General features: G+C 41.4%; 1 long non-coding RNA gene across 1 annotated transcript; it reads right to left on the bottom strand.

The window, feature by feature from the left end:
• Positions 1-391: 391 nt before the first annotated feature.
• LOC148108762 (uncharacterized) lies at positions 392-20,941 on the bottom strand. The gene is made up of 4 exons (XR_015726942.1): positions 20,698-20,941; positions 19,394-19,469; positions 2,137-2,226; positions 392-831 (listed from the first exon to the last, which is right to left on the bottom strand). It is a non-coding gene; the product is annotated as an uncharacterized LOC148108762 (long non-coding RNA).
• Positions 20,942-21,025: the final 84 nt, after the last annotated feature.

Here is a 21,025-nt window from a genome sequence, read left to right as displayed (position 1 = left end):
GCAAAATTTGGAAACAACTTAAATGCCCAATAACAGAACAGTTCATTAAATTTCGGCTCTATCTACTTGTGCAAATTCAGCTTCTAAAACTTGGGATTTTAATAGTATGGGCAATTTTTCTCAAACTAAGTGAATATTTTAAGTGAACAGATAAAATTATATTTATAGCCTGACCTCAGCTAGGTTAAAATAGGCATTAAAAAAAGATTGGAAGTAAATGTGCCAGTTGCCTCTGGGTAGCATAATTACGGGTGATAACTTTTTCCATGTCTTTATACTTTTCTGTACTTTATAAATTTTGTACAATGAACACATAATATTATGATAATCAGAAAATTTAAAGGAACTTTTTTATTATAATAATATTTTTTATTATATTATGTTAGTCACCATACAGTACATCCCTAGTTTTTGATGTAAAGTTCCATGATTCATTACTTGCGCATAACACCCAGTGCACCATGCAATACGTGCCCTCCTTAATACCCATCACCGGCCTATCCCATTCCCCCACCCCCCTCCCCTCTGAAGCCCTCAGTTTGTTTCCCAGAGTCCATAGTCTCTCGTGGTTCATTCCCCCTTCTGTTTACCCCACCTTTCTTCTTCCCTTTCTTCTCCTACCAATCTTCCTACTTCTTATGTTCCGTAAGTGAGTGAAACCATATGATAATTGTCTTTCTCTGCTTGACTTATTTTGCTTAGCATTATCTCCTCCAGTCCCGTCCATGTTGCAGCAAATGTTGAGAAATCATTCTTTTTGATGGCTGAGTAATATTCCATTGTATATATGGACCACATCTTCTTAATCCAGTCATCTGTTGGTTATTTACCCTAAAGATACAGACGTAGTGAAGAGAAGGGCCATATGCACCCCAATGTCCATAGCAGCATTGTCCACAATAGCTAAATCGTGGAAGGAGCCGAGATGCCTTTCAAAAGGAACATTTTAAACAAGTAGGCTCCATGTTTTATTTTTTGAGGGCCCTTCTCAGTATGGCACTGGTGGCAGCTGCAAAGGAGGTGGCATGCACAACCTCTGTTGTCTCCTGTGCCAATGCCAGAGTCCCGCTAGAAAAAGAAGAGCATCCTAATACCTGAGATAGGGTCACGTTAGCAGAGAAACCTTAGAAACTGAAACTCCAGATTCTCTCTTGCAGCAGAAGCAGCCCATTCCCTCTTGCCAGAAGAAAGCAGTCTCTCCTTGTTTGGAGATGCTACAAAAGCCTGAACTAAGGCAGGTACTTTACAAGATGCCACTCTCCCTACTCAGTATCTGACCCATCACCCCATTGGCTGCCAGGCTAATAACCAGAGTCAGGTATTGGCCTGGGCTGGAAAGAAGGGTCTCTGTCCTGGGAGGAGATGACTTCTACACCAAACGTATTGCAGGCCCTGGCCAATGCGTGCTGGAAGGAAGCAAGGGAACATGTGTGAAGATGGACCTTGAAGGTATTAGACTTAGGTGGATGGATGGAATGCAAGGTTGGATAGGGGAGAAAAAAACCTCTCAGGATGGTTGGATATGGAGTGTGAGCAGACACTGATTATACCAGGGGCCCCCAAACATCATAAGGGGCCTCTGGTTAGAGTGAGGAATATGGACACCAAGTGATAAAAGGACTTCTAGTCCAAGCACATGTCACAATGGTGAAATACATTCATAGACCTACTCTGTAATTAATCCCCCAATATTTGAGAGTACAGATTGATAGAGATATTTTTAGCAGATATCAGAATCTTTGCCTTAATTTCCTGATCTTTATAGTATAAAGGGCCAACTGGAAGCCTGTGATATTACCCAGCCAGCCCACTGCTACAGCCAGCTAGGAGGGTACGCGAGAAGCAACACTGCATCCGGAAGGGAACTGCAGAAATTAGTACTTATCATAAAAGACTTAAAGGATGGAAGAGTGTTCATCCCATTATATCCCTATTCAAGTCACCTCTCTGGCCTCTGCAAAAAGCAAATAGGCCCTGACAGATGATGGTGGACTATCATAAACCTAACCGACTTGTAACCTTAATTGTAGCTGCCAAGCTGAATGTGGTGCTCTAACCGTAATGCACTTGAAAGGTGACTATTGATCTGACAAACATATTCTTGTCCATTGCTAAAGAGGATCAGAAACAGCTTACCTGGGGCGCCTGGCTGGCTCGGTTGGAAGAGCATGTGACTCTGGATCTCAGGGTCATTGAGTTTGAGCCTCACATTGGGTGTAGAGCTTACTTACATACATACATACATACATATATAAACAAACAAAAAAAATTAACATTTATCTGAAAAGGATATAAGTCCACACTCACTGTCTTACCCCAAGTCTATGTCAACTCTCTTGCTCTGTCACAGAGTGGTCTATAAACCCCTTGATCATCTTCTCATTCCAGAAAACATCGACAGTGGGCCACTAGAATGATGACATCATGCTAGCAGTCCTGATAGGCAGGAAAGTACCTTAGATGCCCCCAAAAGACATGAGTGTTTCAGAGGTTGGGAGAGAAACCCCATTAAGATTCAGGGGCTTGCCATGTTAGAGAAGTTTTTTGTGGTTCAATAGCCTAGGGTATGTAGTACATCCCATTTAAGGTAAAGGACAAGTTTTTGCACTAGCATTCCTATCACTGAAAAAGAGCCACAGTGCACTGTTGGTGGGAATGCAAACTGGTGCAGCCACCGTGGAAAACAGTATAGAGGTTCCTCAAAAAGTTAAAAATAGAATTAACCCACCACCCAGTAATTGCCCTATTGGGCATTTACCCCCAAAATATAAAAACACTAATTCAAAGGGATACATGCAACCCTATGTTTATTGCAGCATTTACAACAGCCAAATTATGGAGGCAGCCCAAGTGTCCACCAATAGATGAATGGATAAGGAAGATGTGGTATAAGTCTATAATGGAATATTATTCAACCATAAAAAAGAATGAAATCTTGCCATTTGCAATGACATGGATGGAGCTAGAGAGCATAATGCCAAGCAAAATAAATCAGAGAGAGACAAACACCATATGATCTCACCCATATGTGGAATTTAAGAAATAAAACAAACAAGCAAAGGAGAAAAAGAGAGAGAGAAAGACAAACCAAGAAACAGACTCTTAACAATAGAGAAGAAACTGATGGTTACCAGAAAGGAGGTGGGCGGAGGGATGGGGGTTATAGGGGATGCGGATTAAAGAGTATACTTATCGTGGATGGAGCTAGAGAGTGTTATGTGAAGTGAAATAAGTCAGAGAAAGACAAATACCATACTTCACTCATTTGTGAAATTTAAGAATCAAAATGATGAACATAGTGGGGAAAAAAATAGAGAGACAAACGGAAAACAGACTCTTAACTATAGAGAACTGATGGTTATCAGAGGGAGGTGGGTGGGTGGATGGGTCAAATAGGTGATGGGGATTAAGGAGACAAGCGGAAAACAGACTCTTAACTATAGAGAACTGATGGTTATCAGAGGGAGGTGGGTGGGTGGATGGGTCCAATAGGTGATGGGGATTAAGGAGCACATTGTTTGTTTGTTTGTTTGTTTGTTTGTTTGTTTGTTTTTGACAGAGAGAGAGAGAGCACAAGCAGGGAGAGCAACAGGCAGAGGGAAGGGAGAAGCAGGCTTCCCACTGAGCAGGGAGCCCGATGTAGGGCTGGATTCCAGGACCCTGTGATCATGACCTGAGCTGAAGGCAGATGCTTAACCAACTGAGCCACCAGGCGCCCCAAGGAGTGCACTTGTGATGAGCACTGGGTGTTGTATGTAAGTGATGAATCACTAAATCCTTCACTGGAAACTAATATTACACTGTATATTACCTAAATAGAATTTAATAAAAACTTGGAAGAAAAAAGAAGATGAAAAAATTAAAAAAAAAAAAGAACTTCAGTCAATAAAATGTGTTGGAGATTATTCTGCTAATTAATTAATTAATTAAAATTTGGTGGGAAAAAAGCTAAGTTGATCCACATTATCACTCTAGTTCTGTAGATGATGCCCCAAGGGAAACTGGATAAAGAGCATGTGGGATCTATATTAACTCTAAAATCTGCAAGTGCATCTGGTTATTTCAAAATAAAATATTTCATAAAAAAAAAAATAGCCAGTAGCAAAGACCAGTGCTGAGCTCTCAGCATAACACCAATACTTAAAGAAACCAGTCAGCCTCTTGGTGGCAGGTTGATTAATCAAACCTCTTCAGTCCTGGGAAGAGAATTGAAATTATGCCCACCCTGGATATAATTTCGTCTTCACTGCCTATACTAGAACTACCATCTGAAAGCTTCCAAGGTCCCTACGTCCACAAAACATTGACTCAGAACAAGGGACCCACTTTTAGCATAGGAGGTGCTGCTTATAGGGATCCACTGATCATATTGTATATTTCGTTACCTAGAAGGATTATTACCAGAATGGTGGGATTTTCTATTAGAGCTCAGTTAAGAGCCAGCTCAGGAACAAACCCAGTGGTAATGACGAACAGGCAATTACGATAAGTATGACCTGTCAAAGGGAAGGCAACGATAAGGACTTCTAGGATGAAGGTCATAGTCTCCCAACTACCACCACCAGGCAAGAAACCAAGACCAGACAGAGTGTGGACTGAGAGTAAGGAAAATCTAGACTGGATGGCAGAGGAAAACAATGAGGAATATCAGTTACAGCTTTGGGACCAAGTGCAGCCACAGGAATTGAGACTTGTTTCACTAATTCTCTTGGATTATTAAGTGGCTGCACAGAGTGCAGCCAGCAGACACCCTGAAGAGGACTCTATGACCAACTGGACCTAGAGGAGGGCATAAGCAGGGCTGAATGGTGCAAGAGGGGAGGGGGGACGGTGTCTCATCTTTTAATCCAGCCATTGAGTACAATGTCTAGCTTCATGCAGACGCAACCTCACAGTGCCCGGCTTCAGGCCTGCCACATGCCTCTCATTTCCAGCCTCCCAGACTCTTCGAGCTGCCACAAGGGATAAATGTGGGAGTTCACTTAACACTCATTTACAGGACACCTAAATGTTCCCTAGGGCCACTCTTGACCAATGGGAGATAGACACTGACCGATAAATATTTCTTTCTTCCCTGAGCAAGATGGTCCTTAAATGCATTTCACAGAGCTTCTCAGAAGGTCTCCCATATTTGATAACCCGTTGTCCTTAATGGTAGTCACGTCAACATCTCATTCTTCTATTTGCTCTGCTTCATTCTTTTTCCTTTGCTCCTGCTTCCCAGCATAACCATATCAAATTAAACTCCTCACATATAAACCTTTGTCTCAAGCTCTGCTTTCAGGAGAACGTAGGCTAAGACAAATGGTTAAGGCTTTAATCAGAATTGGGAGGCTATTCTGGACTTCTGTCCTCAGTGGCTGGGGGTTGGAGTCAAATGTCCTCCATTGTGTGCCAACACAAAACAATGTTATTGTTCATGAAACGTCATATACATTTTCTTCCAATGAAATTGGGTCACCTGGTGATAATCAGCAGTCCTTCTGCTCTTAGAATAGTTTGCTTTCATCTTTGTCCAGTTGATATCCAGGGTCTATATAATGTTAATATCTGTATCATCTTCTGATGTGGATAAGGGGAAGGATCCAAACATCAAGATGCTCAATGAAGTCTGGATTCTTCTGGACTTATGGTCAGAGTGCCACAAGCATGGAACACTCATGAAGACAACATTGGAAGAGACCCCATGGCAAACACTTCCAAGTTAAGGACAAAGGGGCTAATACAGGAAGAGATTTTTTTTTCCTCTTCCTTATATAATTCTTCTTCTTTGGAATATCAAATTGGGAGCTGGGAGAAAAAAGTAGTATAGTGCTTAGGAATGCAGATACTGACACCCGGCAGACTGGTGTGAATTCCAGCTCCGTCAAGAGTTGCATGCTCTACTGACTGAGCCAGCCAGGCGCCCCACCTGAGCAAGTTTCTCAACCTGTCCAATGTTGTCTGTTCATAATGTTTACATAAATGAGATGTCTTTTGTACTACACTTAGCTCAATGTTTGGCATAGGTAAATGTATGCTAATGATCAAATAATTGTTATTAATCACATCCTAGTTCACGTACAGCTGGTCACTAATCAAATATTCTAAGATTCTGTGGGTTATACCTGTTCTTGCCTTTATTTTTAAGTTACCCCAGAACCTCTAAAAGCAAAGATGCCCGAAATAGGGGTCCTGGCAGCAGCAACAAAATCCATTATAGAAAATAACCCATTGGATACCCTTCAGCTCTCAAAAATACAGGTTGCTGGCAGAGTGGCTTAGTGATATCAATGAACTAAGAATAAATGGAAACCGATCACTTAGTTCTCACAAACTCTTGCCTCTGAGGACTCATGATAAGTAGCTTAAGTTGTAAGGCCCCAAACGGAGAAGCAGCTATGAGTGAAGCTTTACCAAGAATATGATATGGGGTCCTCAATTCCTTCAGAAATACTAAAGATGGGGCACTAGGGTGGCTCAGTCGCTTAAGCAGCTGATTCTTGATTTTGGCTCAGGTCAGATCTCAGGGTTGTGAGATCAAGCCTCGTGTTGGGCTGTGCTCTGGGCATAGAGCCTGCTTAAGGAGAGGTGAGAGGAGGGGAGGGGAAGGGAGGGGAGGGGGGAGGGGATGAAAAAAGGAAAGGAAGAAATAATGAAATGCTATAGAAAGTTTCAGGAAATTTCAGAGACAATAAAGCTGGTCAAGGAAGTGGGTGTGTGCACATGCACTCATACACACACCTGCTTGAGGGCTGGTACAGGAAAAGACTGATGGGATTTAATACATAAAGGAGTAGAGAAGGGTGAGGCATGTGCAGGTGGAGAAATCTGGCATCGCTGAATCAGAACCACAGGCTAGAACAATTCCAGGTTGGCCCTCTGCTTTGAAATCACTTCTTACGCAGTGGCAGTACATAGCCAATGAGCTTTATCTGAGGCGCAGTTATGGTTAACTGAAAACTTCCCAATACTCCCTTCCCCCCTACCTCCCCATGATGATTTGAAAGCACCTCTTGGCCAGGCAGGTGGACTTTAATAATAAGCTACCCAGCAGGCCAGCCAGGGACCCAGTGTGTAGCTTCAGATATCAAGTGGCGATTAGAACCAAATGTGGTTGGCGGAACAAAAAGGAATAACTAGAAGCCACCATCTCATCTTACAGCCAAGTCCAGAGCGGAAAAGACACCTGCCCATGGATACACAGCAAGTTAAAGGCAACACCAGGACTAAAATTAGGGCTTAGACCCTTGGTCAGTGTCTTTCTTTTGCATTGCAAAGATCCCTGGGAACCATCAAATCAAATTAACATCAACCTCTTCGTTCTTTTATTCTGTTTTTTCAGTCAATCATTCCCATCAATCATCAATTCATTTTTTCAACAAATGTTACTAAGGCCCCTGTGCAGGAAGCTGGGGTAATCAAAATGAACCAAATAAGGCCTAATTCAGACCCAGGGGTAAAACACTCATAAACACAGTTAGGTAAAGAGATGGGGAAATTATTTTCCTAACTGTTGGCTCCAGAAAATCCTCTTTGGAAAGGACTTGCCTTTGTTTGGGAAAACACTTCTATAAGCTCTTAGGTAGAAGGAGAGGCCAGGAGCAGAAAGTGCCCTGGATCTGCTCTGCATGAGAAAGGCTCTGGAAGAGCTTTGTTCCCTCAGAAAGGAAGGAAACGTCAGAGAAATGGGGGGCGGGGGGAGGACCTGGTACTGCATGAGGAAAGGGCAAAGGGGGAACATCCATGACAAAGTAGCCAAAGAGGACTGAAGAGGGCCAGGGTCACTCCCCAGGGCTTTAAAAGATCTGCTGTGTGACCCCCAGCTCTTCAGTAAAGCCTTCTGCATTCCTAAGTACTGCGTGTAAGCAGATTTTGCTTGGAGACCAGTGAAGGAGCAGAATTTCCCGTCTGGATTACAAGTTGAAAACACAGGCCACACATGAGGAAGTAGGGAGCCCAAGAGAAAAGACCTGATGTAACAATGTAAGTCTGAGAATCTGCAGAAAAATGAGGGAGAGCTTTGACTTCCACAAAGCTGTAAACTTGGGAGGAAATGGTTAGGCGAAGTCAATTTTACCTAGATTTTAAGACTCTTGGAGGCCCTGGCTGCCACTGGGGTTGCAATTACAACAGCTACCAGTAAATTCTCTAAAAGGAAGGTTGCACAAAGTAGTTTGGGAAAATTTCATGAACTATTTGAGATAGGTCATGAAGGCGTTGTGGCAACTTGACAGACTGGAAGAAGAGGGCATTTCAGAAAAACAGAACGACGTATGCAGAGGCACAGGTGTATGAAGAACGCGGTGTGTCCAGAGAAGAGTAAGAAGTTCCATGTGACTAGGACAGGTTTGGTGGAAGATGCAGGATGAAGTGAAGCTGAAGAAGCCCCAGGAGCTGTGTCATGAAGGTTCACCTTTTACCTGCAGACAGAAAGACCCGCACTGCGGAAGATGACCCTGGAGGTGGTGCGGCACTAGGCGATTTGGTTATCTCCTCCTTTATGCACCTTTCTGCCTTGCACATAACTCTAACTGCTGCGACTATCACACTCTACCAGCAACTGGTCGTGTGCTGTGTGCTTTGGAAGACCTTGAGCTCCAGGAAGGCCAGAAATATTTAGACAGTCCTGAATTCAAATCCTACCTCCTCAACGTACTGAGTGTCCTTGGGCCAGTTATTTAACCGCCCTGAGCCTGTTTCCTCATCTGCAAAGTGGGGATAATCATAGTACTTATCTCAAAGGATGGCAGTGAAGATAAAAAGAACGGAGATGCTCAGCATGGTACCTGCATACATCAGTTCTTAGGCAAAGCAACTCTTGTTCTGACTCACCCTCGAAATGTACAGCCTAACATAGGGCCTGCACATCTTGGGAGGAAACATGAGGGGGACAACTGTTGATAAGGAGGACAAACCAGATATGATAAAGGAAGGGCCCTCCCACAAGAGTCTGGGTTTTTTGTTTTTTCATCTAGATATAATCATACTCCTGATATCATAAGAATATGGCTGAGACATCTATGATGGTTTTATTTTTTAAGATTTTATTTATTTTTTTGAGAGAGAGAGAGCACGAGCAGTGAGGAGGGGCAGAGGGAAAGAGAGAAGCAGACTCCCCACTGAGCAGGGAGCCTGAAGTGGGGCTCAATCCCAGGACCCCGAGATCATGACCTGGGCCTAAGGCAGACACCTAATAACAGACTGAGCCACCTAGGTACCCCATGATAGTTTTAAAATAGGTCAACAAATGCTTTGCTATTCCTCCCTTCAAAGGGTGGAGCCTACTCTGTTTGAGTATGGGCTGGATTTAGTAGATAGCTTCTAAAAAAATAGAAGAAAGCAAAAGTGACAATGTGCACCTTCAGAGCCTGGGTCATAAGAGGCATTGTGACTTGCCCCTTGCTGGTTCTTGGATCACTCATTCAGAAGTAGCCAGTTGCCATGTCCTGAGGACACTCACACAGCCCAAGAAAAGGTCCACATGGCAAGGTACTAAGGCCTGCTGGAAGTGTATCCTTCAGCTCCATTCAGGCCTTCAGTTGACCACAGCCCCTAATGGAATCCTGACTGCAACCTCACTAGAGACCCTGAACCACAACCACCCAGCTGAGCCACTCTTGAACTCCCGACCACAGAAGCAATGAGATAATAAATACTTCTTGGGTTAAGTCACCAAGTTTTGAGGTAATTTGTTAAGCAGCAATAGAGAACTAATACAATATCTAAATGCAGAACTGTTCATTTTTATTTTTAAACATGGAATTTGATTCTTTCTGACTTTAATTACTCTTCAAGTGACATTATGTACAATCATCTTGAGGTCTAAAAATATATAATTTATTGGATTAATCATAATCTTTGGTTTGGGTTCCAAAAAAATGTAAGAATTAAAAACAAAAGGTCGGCTGGGAAGATGGTGTCATAAGAAGACCCTAAGCTTGCCTCCTCCCACAGATACAACTAGATAACACCCATATCAGCGTAAATAACCCAGAAAGCAACCCAAAGACTGGAAGAACAAACTCCACAACTAAAGGCAGGGAAGAGGCCACAATGAAAAAGGTAGGAAGGGCAAAGACCAGTCTGGGAGTGAATGGACCATGGCCATCCATGGCGCGGAGGGAGCCAGTGATGCAGAAAAGAGCAGAAATTAGACTTTCACACCTCAGAGCCCATGAACGGGGAGAAAGAGTCTCAGTAATACTTGCCTATGAAAGTGAGAAGGGCTGAATTTTTTGAGTTCTTAAAACTAGCCAGACTTAAAGCCTGAAATTTTAAAAAATCAGCTCTGGGAGAGCCCAGAAGGCATTAGGAACCAGAGTCCCCTCCCTTAAATAAAGAGGCAGCATAACAAATAGCAGATATGACATAGAACCAGCAGTTTGAAAAACGCCAGGTGCAGATGGGAGGGAGGGTGATTTACTCATCTCAAAGCACAGCCTGGAGAGACAGGGATCACGAGGAAACTGCACTAGGAACAAAGGAGCTGGCAGGTGTCATTTCCCTCCCCTACACCCCAGCATAAACAACTGCCACCTGCGGGAACCAGCAGTGCTCACACTCCTTACCTAACTTGCCTGCACCAAACCCTACCCCACAGCCCTTTGCTGGATCTGCCTTTCCCAGGTATGCTAGCTTGAGCCTTCGTGCTGTGGGCCCCTCCCCCAGAAGACCAGTGCAAACCCTGCCAGCACCACATCTCCTGACCCACACAGTTTGCAGGACCTCAGTTCTGGCAGTGGCAGGAACACATCTCCTTTCACAAGCAGACCACTGCACACTTTGCTGCCCACAACAGCAAAAAGAGCCTCTGCAGACAAGTGGACTGAAGGAAAAAGAGGCCAAGACTCAACAGCAGATCACATGTAAAACACACAGGAGACACTCCCTGAAGTGTCAGGGCAACAATGGACCTCTTCTTTTTAAGACTATTATCTTTAAGAGCGAGACAAGTAGCTGACATTTCTAACACAGAGAAACAGATACAGAAAGTCAGAAAAAATGAGGAGACAGAGAAGCATATCCCAAATGAAAGAACAGGACCAAACTACAGCAAGAGACCAACACAAGACAGACATAAGTAATATGTCTGATAGAGAATTTAAAGTAATGATCATTGAGGCGACTGGACAGTTAAGTGGTTAAGCGTCTGCCTTCAGCTCAGGTCATGATCCTGGAGTCCAAGGATCGAGCCCTGTGTCTGGCTCCCCGCTCAGTGGAGAGCCTGCTTCTCCCTCTACTCCTCACTGCTCATCCTGCTCATTGCTCTCTCTCTCTTGTTCTCTCTCTCAAATAAATAAATAAAATCTCTTAAAAAAAATTAAGTAATGATCATAAAGATACTCACTAGACTTGAGAAAAGAAGGGAGGATACCAGTGAGACCCTTAACAGAGAGATAAAAAAAGAATCAGAGATCAAGAACACAATAAATGAAATTAAAAATACACTTGATGAAATAAATAGCAGGTTGGACAAAGCAGAGGAACAAATTAATGAACTGGAAGACGGAGTAATAGAAAGTAAAAGAAAGCAAAGGAAAGAAAATTATGCAAATTGAGAATAGTCTTAGGGAATTCAGTGATGCCATCAAGTGTAAAAACATCCATTTTATAGGGATCTTAGAAGAAGAGAGATATAAGGGGGCAGAAAATGTCTTTGAAGAAATAATATCTGAAAACTTCCCATCTGGGGAAGAAAAAATATCCAGATCCCAGAGGCACAGAAATCCCCCCCAAAAAAGTTCAACCCAAGGAGGTCGACATCAAGATATATAGTAATTAAAATGGCAAAAAGTAGCAATAAAGAAAAAATTTAAAGCAGCAAGAGAAAGGAAGATAGTTACATACAAAAGAAACCCCATAAGGCTATCGGCAGCTTTTTCAGCAGAAACTTTGCAGGCCAAGGGAATGGCATGATATGGTCAAAGTGCTGAAAGGGACAAATCTGCAGCCAAGAAAACTCTACCCAGCAAGGCTATAGTAGGAGAAAAAAAAGAGTTTCTCAGACAAACAAAAACTAAAGGAGTTCATGACCACTAAATGAGCCCTACAGGAAATATTAAAGAGGCTTCTTTGAGTGGCAAGGAAAGAACATAAGTGAGAGTATGAAAAGAAAAATATACAAAAGTGGTAAAAATATATATATTTCTATAAAAATCAGTCAAGTGATTCATACAATAAAAAGATGTAAAATATGACACCATATACCTAAAACATGGGAGAGGGAGAGGAGTAAAGAATGGGTTTAAACTTAAGCAACCGGGGCGCCTGGGTGGCTCAGTCGTTAAGCGTCTGCCTTCGGCTCAGGGCGTGATCCCAGAGTCCTGGGATCAAGCCCCGCATCGGGGTCTCTGCTCCGCTGGGAGCCTGCTTCTTCCTCTCCCACTCCCCCTGCTTGTGTTCCCTCTCTCGCTGTCTCTCTCTCTGTCAAATAAATGAATAAAATCTTAAAAATAAATAAATGAAATAAACTTAAGCAACCATCAACTTAATATAGACTGCTATATGCAGAAGATATTATACCTCATGGTAACCACAAATCAAAACCCACTAGTAGATATGCAAATAATAAAGAGAAAGAAATCCAACTATATCACTAAAGAAAGCCAACAAACCATGAAGGAGAGCAAGAGAAGAAAGGATCAGAAAAAAATCTATAGAAACAACCACAAAACAGGTAAAAAAAAAAAAAAGCAATATATACATATCCACTGATAATTATTTTGAATGTAAATGGACTAAACGCTTTAATCAAAGGACACAGGGTGACAGAGTGGGTAAAAAAACAAGACCCACTTATATACTGCCTATAAGAAACTCATTTCAGACCAAAAGACACCTGCAGATTGAAAGTAAGGGATGGAGAAACACTTACCATGCAAATGGAGGCCCAAAGAAAGCTGGGGTAGCAATACTTATATCAGACAAAATAAATTTTATCTTTTTTAAAGATTTATTTATTTATTTGAGAGTAAGAGAGAGAAAGAGAGAGAGAGTGGGGGAAAGGGCAGAGGGAGAGAATATCTAAACACACTTCCGCTGAGCGCAGAGTCTGACACAGGGCTCAATCCCAAGAGCCATGAGATCAGGACCTGAGCCAAAACTAAGAGTCAGACGCTTAACTGACGAGGCACCCCCAAAATAAACTTTAAAACAAAAACTGTAACAAGAGACAAAGAAGGACACATATAATAATAAAGGGGACAATCCAACAAGAAGATATAACAATTGTTAATATTTATGCATCCAACATGGGAACATCCAAATACATAAAACAGTTAATAATAAACATAAAATAAATAATTGATAGGAATACAACAACAGTAGGAGAATACCCTACTTACATTGATGGACAGATCATCCAAACAGAAAATCAACAAGGAAACAGTGGCTTTGAATGACACATTGGACCAGATGGATTTAACAGACATATTCAGAACATTCCACCCTAAAACATAAAACATATCCTTTTCAAGTGCACATGGAACATTTTCCAGAACACATCACATATTAGGCCATAAAACAAGTCTCAACAAATTCAAAAAAATCAAAGTTACACTATGCCTCCTTTCTGACCACAATGCTATGAAACTAGAAATCAACCACAAGAAAAAAATCCAGGGGAAAAAAAAAAAAAAAGAAATCTGGAAAGAGCAAAAATACATGGAAGTTAAATAACATGCTATTAAACAATGAATGGGTCAACCAAGAAATCAAAGAAGAAATCAAAATTACACGGAAACAAAAATGAAAACACAACAATCCAAAATTTGGGGGATGTAGCAAAAGTGTAGTTCTAAGAGGGAAGTTTATAGCAACACAGTCCTACCTCCAAAAGCAAGAAAAATCTCAAATAAACAACCTTACCTTACGCCTAACAGAGCTAAAAAGAGAACAACAAACAAAATCAAACCCAGCAAAAGGCAGGATATAATAAAGATCAGAACAGAAATAAATGATACAGAAAGGAAACAAAACAATAGAACAATAAATGAAACCAGGAGCTGGTTCTTTGAAAGGATCAACAAAATTGATAAACCTCTAGCAAGACTCATTTTTTTAAAAAAGAGAGAGATAGGACCCAAATAAACAAAATTACTAATGAAAGAAAAGAAATAACAACCAATATCCCAGAAATACAATATTATGACATATTGTGAATATTATGAAAACCTATAAGCCAACAATTTGGATAACTTAAAAGAAATGAATAAACTCCTAAAAACATATAATCAACCAAAACCAAAGCAGGAAGAAATCGAAATTTAGAACAGACCAATCACCAGGAGGGGGGCCTAGATGGCTCAGTTGTTAAGTGTCTGCCTTCGGCTCAGGTCATGATTCCAGGGGTCCTGGGATCGAGCACTTCATCAGACTCCCTGCTCAGCGGGAAACCTGTTTCTCCCTCTCCCACTCCCCCTGCTTGTGTTCCCTCTCTCGCTGTCTCTCTCTCTGTCAAATAAATAAAATCTTTAAAAAAAAACTGACCAATCACCAGGAATGAAATTGAATCAGTACTCAAAAAACTTCCAAACAACAAAAGTCCAAGACTAGATGGCTTCACAGGTGGATTCTACCAAGCGTTTAAGGAATAATTAATACCACCCCCAAAAAATAGTTAATAACCGTTCCTCTTAAACTATTCCAAAAGATACAAGACGAAGGAAAACCTAAATTCATCCTATGAGACCAGTATCACCCTGATACCAAAACCAGATAAAGACATCACACACACCACAGACACACACACACACACACACACACACACACACACACAAACTGCAGGCTAATATCTCTAGTGAATATAGATGAAAAATCCTCAAGAAAATATTAGCAAACCAAATCCAACAATATATTTTAAAAAATCGAACACCACAAACAAATGGGATTTATCCCTAGAATGCAAGGGTGGTTTGGTACTTGCAAAACAATCCATGTGATATGTCATATCAATAAAAGAAAGGATAAAAACCATATGATCATTTCAACAGATGCAGAAAAACCATTTGACAAAGTACATCCCTTTGTGACAAAAACCCTCTGCAAAGTAGGTCTGGAGGAAACATATCTCAACATAATAAAAGCCTTGTATGAAAAACCTCCAGCCAACATCATACTCACTGGTGGAAAACTGAGAGCTCTTCCCCTCTAAGGTAGGAACAACACAAGGATGTCCACTTCCACCACTTTTATTCAACACAGTAGTGAAAGTTGTAGCCACAGCAATTAGACAACATTAAGAAATAAAAGGCACCTAGGGGCACCTGGGTGACTCAGTCAGTTAAGCATCTGCCTTCAGCTCAGGTCAAGATCCTGGGGTCTTGGGATCAAGCCCCACGCTGGGCTGCCTGCTCAGTGGAGAATCTGCTTCTCCTTCTCCCTCTGACTCTCCCCCTTCCACTCATGCTCTATCGCTCTCACTCGCTCACCATCTCAAATAAATAAATTAAGAACCTTAAAAAAAAAAAGAAATAAAAGGCACCCAATTGGTGGGGAAGAAGTAAAACTCTCACTATTTGCAGATGACATACTATATATAGAAAACCCTAAAGACTCTGCCAAAAAACTACTAGAACTGATAATGAATTCATTAAAGTCACAGGATACAAAATCAATGTACAGAAATCTGTTGCGTTCCCATACACTATTGTTATAAGAAAACAATCCCATTTACAATTGCACCAAAAACAATAAAACATCTAGGAACAAACTTAACCAAAGAGGTGAAAGACCTGGACTCTGAAAACTATAAAACACTGATGAAAAATTTTAAGATGACACAAAGAAATGGAAAGATATTCCACAGTCATGGGTTGGAAGAACAAACATTGTTAAAACTACCCAAAGCAGTCTACAGATTTAATGCGATCCCTATCAAAATACCAACAGCATTTTGCCCCAAACTAGAACAAACAATCCTAAAATTTGTATGGAACCACAAAGGACCTCAAATAGCCTACGTCATCTCTTTTTTATTTTTCCTTTGAGAGAGAGAAAGAGAACAAGCACAAGCGCAGAGCAGAGCATTGGGGGGGGGGCAGACAGACAGCAAAAGAGATATTCTTAAGAAGGCTTCACACCCAGCATGGAGCCCAACGTGGGGCTCAATCTCACAACCCTGAGATCATGACCTGAGCCGAAATCAAGAGTCATATGCTCAACCAAATGAGCCATAGGCGCCCCTAGCCAAAACAATCTTGAGAAAGAAAAACAAAGCTAGAGGCATCACAATTCCAGATTTCAAGTTATATTACAAAGCAGCAGTCATTAAAACAGTATGGAACTGGCAAAAAAATAGACACACAGATCAATGGAATAGAACAGGAACCCAGAAATAAACCCACAATTATATGGTTATTTAATCTTCAACAAAGGAGGAATGAATACACCATGGGAAAAAGAGTCTCTTCAACAAGTGATACTGGGAAAACTGGACAGCCACATGTAAAAGAAGGAAACTGGACCAGTTTCTTACACCACATACAAAAATATACTCAAAATGCATTAAAGACCAAAATGTGAGACCTGAAACCATAAAAATCCTTGAAGAGAGCATAGGCAGTAATCTCTTTGACATCTGCTATCTTAATATTTTCCAAATATATCTCCTGAGGCAAGGGAAATAAAAGCAAAAATAAACTATTGGGATTACATCAAAATAAAAATTCTACACAGTGAAGGAAACAGTCAACAAAACTAAACTAAACTAAAAGCAACCTACTGAATGGTAGAAGATATTTGCCAATGACATATCCAATAAAAGGTTAGTAACCAAAATATATAAAGAACTGACATAACTCAATACCCAAAAAATAACTTAATTTAAAAATGGGCAACAGACATAGATATTTCTTCAAAGAAGACACACAGATGGCTTACAGACACATGAAAAGATGCTCAACATCACTCATCATCAGGGAAATGCAAATCAAAACTACAATGAGATATCACTTCACGCCTGTCAGAATGGCTAAAATCAACAACACAAGAAACAATAAGTATTGACAAGGATGTGGAGAAAAAGCAACACTTATCACTGTTGGTGTTACTGCAAACTGGTGCAGCCACTGTGAAAAACAGTATAGAGGTTCCTCAAAAAGTTAAAAAATAGAGCTACCTTATGATCCAGAAATCATACTACTGGGTATTTACCCCCAAAATACAAAGGGACACATGAACCCCCATGTTTATTGCAGCATTATTTACAATAGCCAAACTGTGGAAGCAGCCCAAGGGTCCACTGATAGATGAATGGATAGAGAAGAGGTGGATATCTATAATGGAATATTATTCAGCCATAAAAAGGAATGAAACTTTGCCATTTGCAACAACATGGATAAAGCTAGAGAGCATAAGTATGAGCAAAATAAATTAGAAAAAGACAAATATCATATGATCTCACTCATATGTAGAACTTAAGAAATAAACGAGCAAAGAAAAAAGAGAGAGAGACAAACCAAGAAACAACTATAAGAGAACAAGTATATAACTATTTCCTATAGAGAACAAACTGATGGTTACCAAGGGAAGGTGGGTTTGGGGATAGGGGAAATAGGGGATGAGGATTAAAGAGTACACATATCATGATAAAACTAAATACAATATTTCTAAAAATAAAATAATGTCTCTAGGCACTCAGAACCCACAGAGTTGCCATAGTCTGTGCGATAACCAAAATCTGAGCACCTGCCTCTTAGAGAGAAGCTTGTTATAGTGGTCAGGAGAGCTTCCAGACACCAGCAATGCACCAAAACTGACAGCAGAATGAATTAACTCCTTAGAAAGGAGATGCCAGGTCATGCAGTTTATCAAAAACTTCTTCACCAAGTTGTGTATTGTTCTATCTGCTCAGTTCTTCCAGCCTGAAGACACTATGAAACTGAGATTGGCCCTTTTCAGCAATTTCTCCCCATGTCCCAGATCTACTCATTCTGGATGGTGTACCATAGGGAAAAAGCAGGAACACAGGAGTAGGAGAGACTTGAGCCAGAATCCTGTTTCAGACACTCACACATTCAATAAATACTAACTGCATAGGTTCCAGCTGCTTCTGCTATAATAGTGAGTAAAAGTAGACAAGCTCCCTGCCTCCACAGAGTGAATATCTACTAGGGGTATTACATAATCACATAAATAAATGTAAAATTCCACTCAGCTGACTGGTGCACAGGATAGAACAAGATGAGACCAGGGAGGTTTCCCTGGAGAAGAGGTACTTAATCTGAAGGTTAAAGGACAGACAGTTAAGTTAACTAGCCTAAAAGGATGTTAAAAATAAGACAGTAGGCCCAAAATGGAGTCACTTATGCTAAGCACCACACCACCAAACCAGGACTCATTCATGTCAGCTCTCCCAGAAATAGAATTTTAAACAAGTAAATCAGGAATTGCCTAATCAGCACTAGTTAGATAATCTGCCTAATAGACCCCTGCTATCCCCTAAAGGAAAGTAACCCAACCCAAAGCAATAAACAACCTGCTTGTTCTGCCTAGTACAACTTCTTGTTCCTGCTCCCCACTGCTTCTGGAAGTCTTTCATTTTGTACAGCTTTTCAGAGTTCTTTTCAATCTGCTAGACTGGATGCTGCTTGATTCATGAGTCATTGCATAAGATCTTTAAAATTTACTGAGTTGAATTTTGTTTTTTAATAGGGAGAAGGAAAAATATTCCAGGGGCGCCTGGGTGGCTCAGTCAGTTAAACGTCTGCTTGTGGCTCAGGTCATGATCCCAGGGTCCTGGGATCAAGCCCCACATCCCTGCTTAGTGAGGAGTCTGCTTCTCCCTCTGTCTCTGCCTCTGCCCCTACTATTGCTCTCTCTCACTTGCTCGCTCTCTCTCTCATTCAAATAAATAAATAAAATCTTTAAAAAAAAAAAAAAGAAAAAGAATATTCCAGATAAGGGAACAGATGTGTAAAGGCACGATGACAGGAAGGAACCTGCATGTACTAGAGCCTGAAAGCAGATCAGTGAGGTAGAGTGAAGAAGGGTGGGGAGGAGGGGATGCATGTGAGAGACATGGAGGTCAAAAAGACAGGACTCGGCAATAACAGTTAGGAATACTTTTACAGAATGACTGACAACCTGGCCAACAGCGGCTTGAACACAGAAGCATGGTGTGTGCACATGTACATGTGTGAGCATTTCCTCAAATAATAAGTTTCTTTAGACAAAAAGATAGTAAGAATTCCAGAGGTAGGAGGGATTTGTTTAGCAGTTCAGTGATGCCAGGGCCAACATGAACATCTTTTTCCTCACAGCCAAAACCAGCTCCATGCCCCATGATCAAGTCCAAGGCAGAAAGAATTGAGAAAAGGGGTAAAATTCAAGACAACTGTCTCTTTTATCAGGAAAGGAAAACCTTTCTCAAACCACCCCCCCCACCCCCAGCAGATTTCCGCTGAAGTCTTACCAGACATAACGGTGTCATCAGGCCACTTCTAGCTGCCAGGGAAGCTGGAAGATCAACTGTTTAACTTTTCTATTCTCTTGAGAGAAAATGGAAAAGGGGAAAGGGGATTGGGAATGGATGTTGAGATAATCAATTCACAGTGAGTTTGCAGGTACAGGGTTGGGGAGGTGAACAACTGGACAGTTGATACCATTCTGGGTGGATAACATTGCAACAGCATGACTTCAGTTTGGGATATATTGAGCTTGAGGTATATGGTAAACTGAATCCCTGGAACCTGTGAATATTACTGCATACGGAAAAAGGCAGAAATGATTAAATTAAATATTGAGATGGGGAGATGATCTTGGATTATCCAGGTGGGCCCTAGATGTAATCACATGTGTCCTGGAGATTGGACTCCAGAAAAGCAACAGATGTGACAATAAGGAAGAGGTTACAGTTAGGTGAGGAAGGTGCCAGGGAATACAGACAACTTCTGGAAGCTGAAAAAGAAAAGACATTCTCCCCCTCAGAGCCTCCAGAAGGAACCAAACCTAATGACACCTTGACTTTAGCCTATTGAGACAGATTTTAGACTTCTGATCTCCAGAACTGTAAGAGTATAAATTTGTACTGTTTTAAGCTTATGCTTAGCTTGTGTTAATGTGTTACAGGAGGAATAGGAAACTAATGCAAATTGCCTTTAAAACATCTAAGAGAGGTCAGTTAGGCAGATGGATATAAGGGTCTGGAGGTGAAAGATGAGGGCTGGGCTTGAGATATACATTTGAGTGTCATATTCAGGTGGGTAGCATTTGAAGATGTAGGAGGACATAAACTCCTATAAGGAGAGTGACACTGTACCTACAATGCTGTGCATCTTTCAACAAGGTACTTAAAGTCTCTGAAACATTATTTATTGAAACTTTATTCTGTCCTGGCATCATATCAAGCTCTTCACGTGCACTCTCATTTAATCCTCACAACCACTTTATGCGGTAGACACCATTTTTATCTCCTATTTACAGAAAAGGAAACCGACGTTTAGAGAGATTAGTCATGCCCGAGATCACACAGTACGTGATGCAGACTAACTCCATTCCTCTGCCTTGGCCCTTATAGCCCACGCACCAGCAGCACCAGCACGATCTAGGAGTCTACTGAATCAGATTCTGAATCTGAATCTTCACAAGATCCCCAAGTTACTTCTACATTGTGTAACAAGAGCTAGACTCTAGCCTGCCTTCAGAATGGGTTCCACTCAGGTAGGTGCTGCAGCATGAGCCTAGTTCGGAGTTCTGGAAGCACAAAACGTTTCTCACCTCTGTATCTTTGCTCACATCATTCTCTACTTGGAGCTAACACTTCCGTTCAGGTGCCCGGATTAGGCACCTCCAGAACTCTCAGGTGCTTTTTTCTCCCGTAACTCTTAGGTTACAATGCTGCCTCCTCCACTACGCCTCTAGGACAAAACACAGCTCTTTCTCGCCTAGGTACCGAAACGCCAGGTTCTGTCAAGCAAAATGCAGGAAACGCCAGAGCAGACGCCCAGCAACTATTTAAAAGGAAGTATGAAGTAGCTAACGAAACTTAACTTGTCGCCTAAGAGACCCGCGCAGACGCAGCCATACCCTGACGAGCCCGAGAAAG

The sequence above is a fragment of the Ursus americanus genome, chromosome 16, assembly GCF_024610735.1.
Source record: "Ursus americanus isolate L20-20 chromosome 16, mUrsAme1.1.p, whole genome shotgun sequence".
Classification (NCBI taxonomy): Eukaryota; Metazoa; Chordata; class Mammalia; order Carnivora; family Ursidae; genus Ursus; species Ursus americanus.
This window is presented reverse-complemented; position numbering and strand designations above follow the sequence as displayed.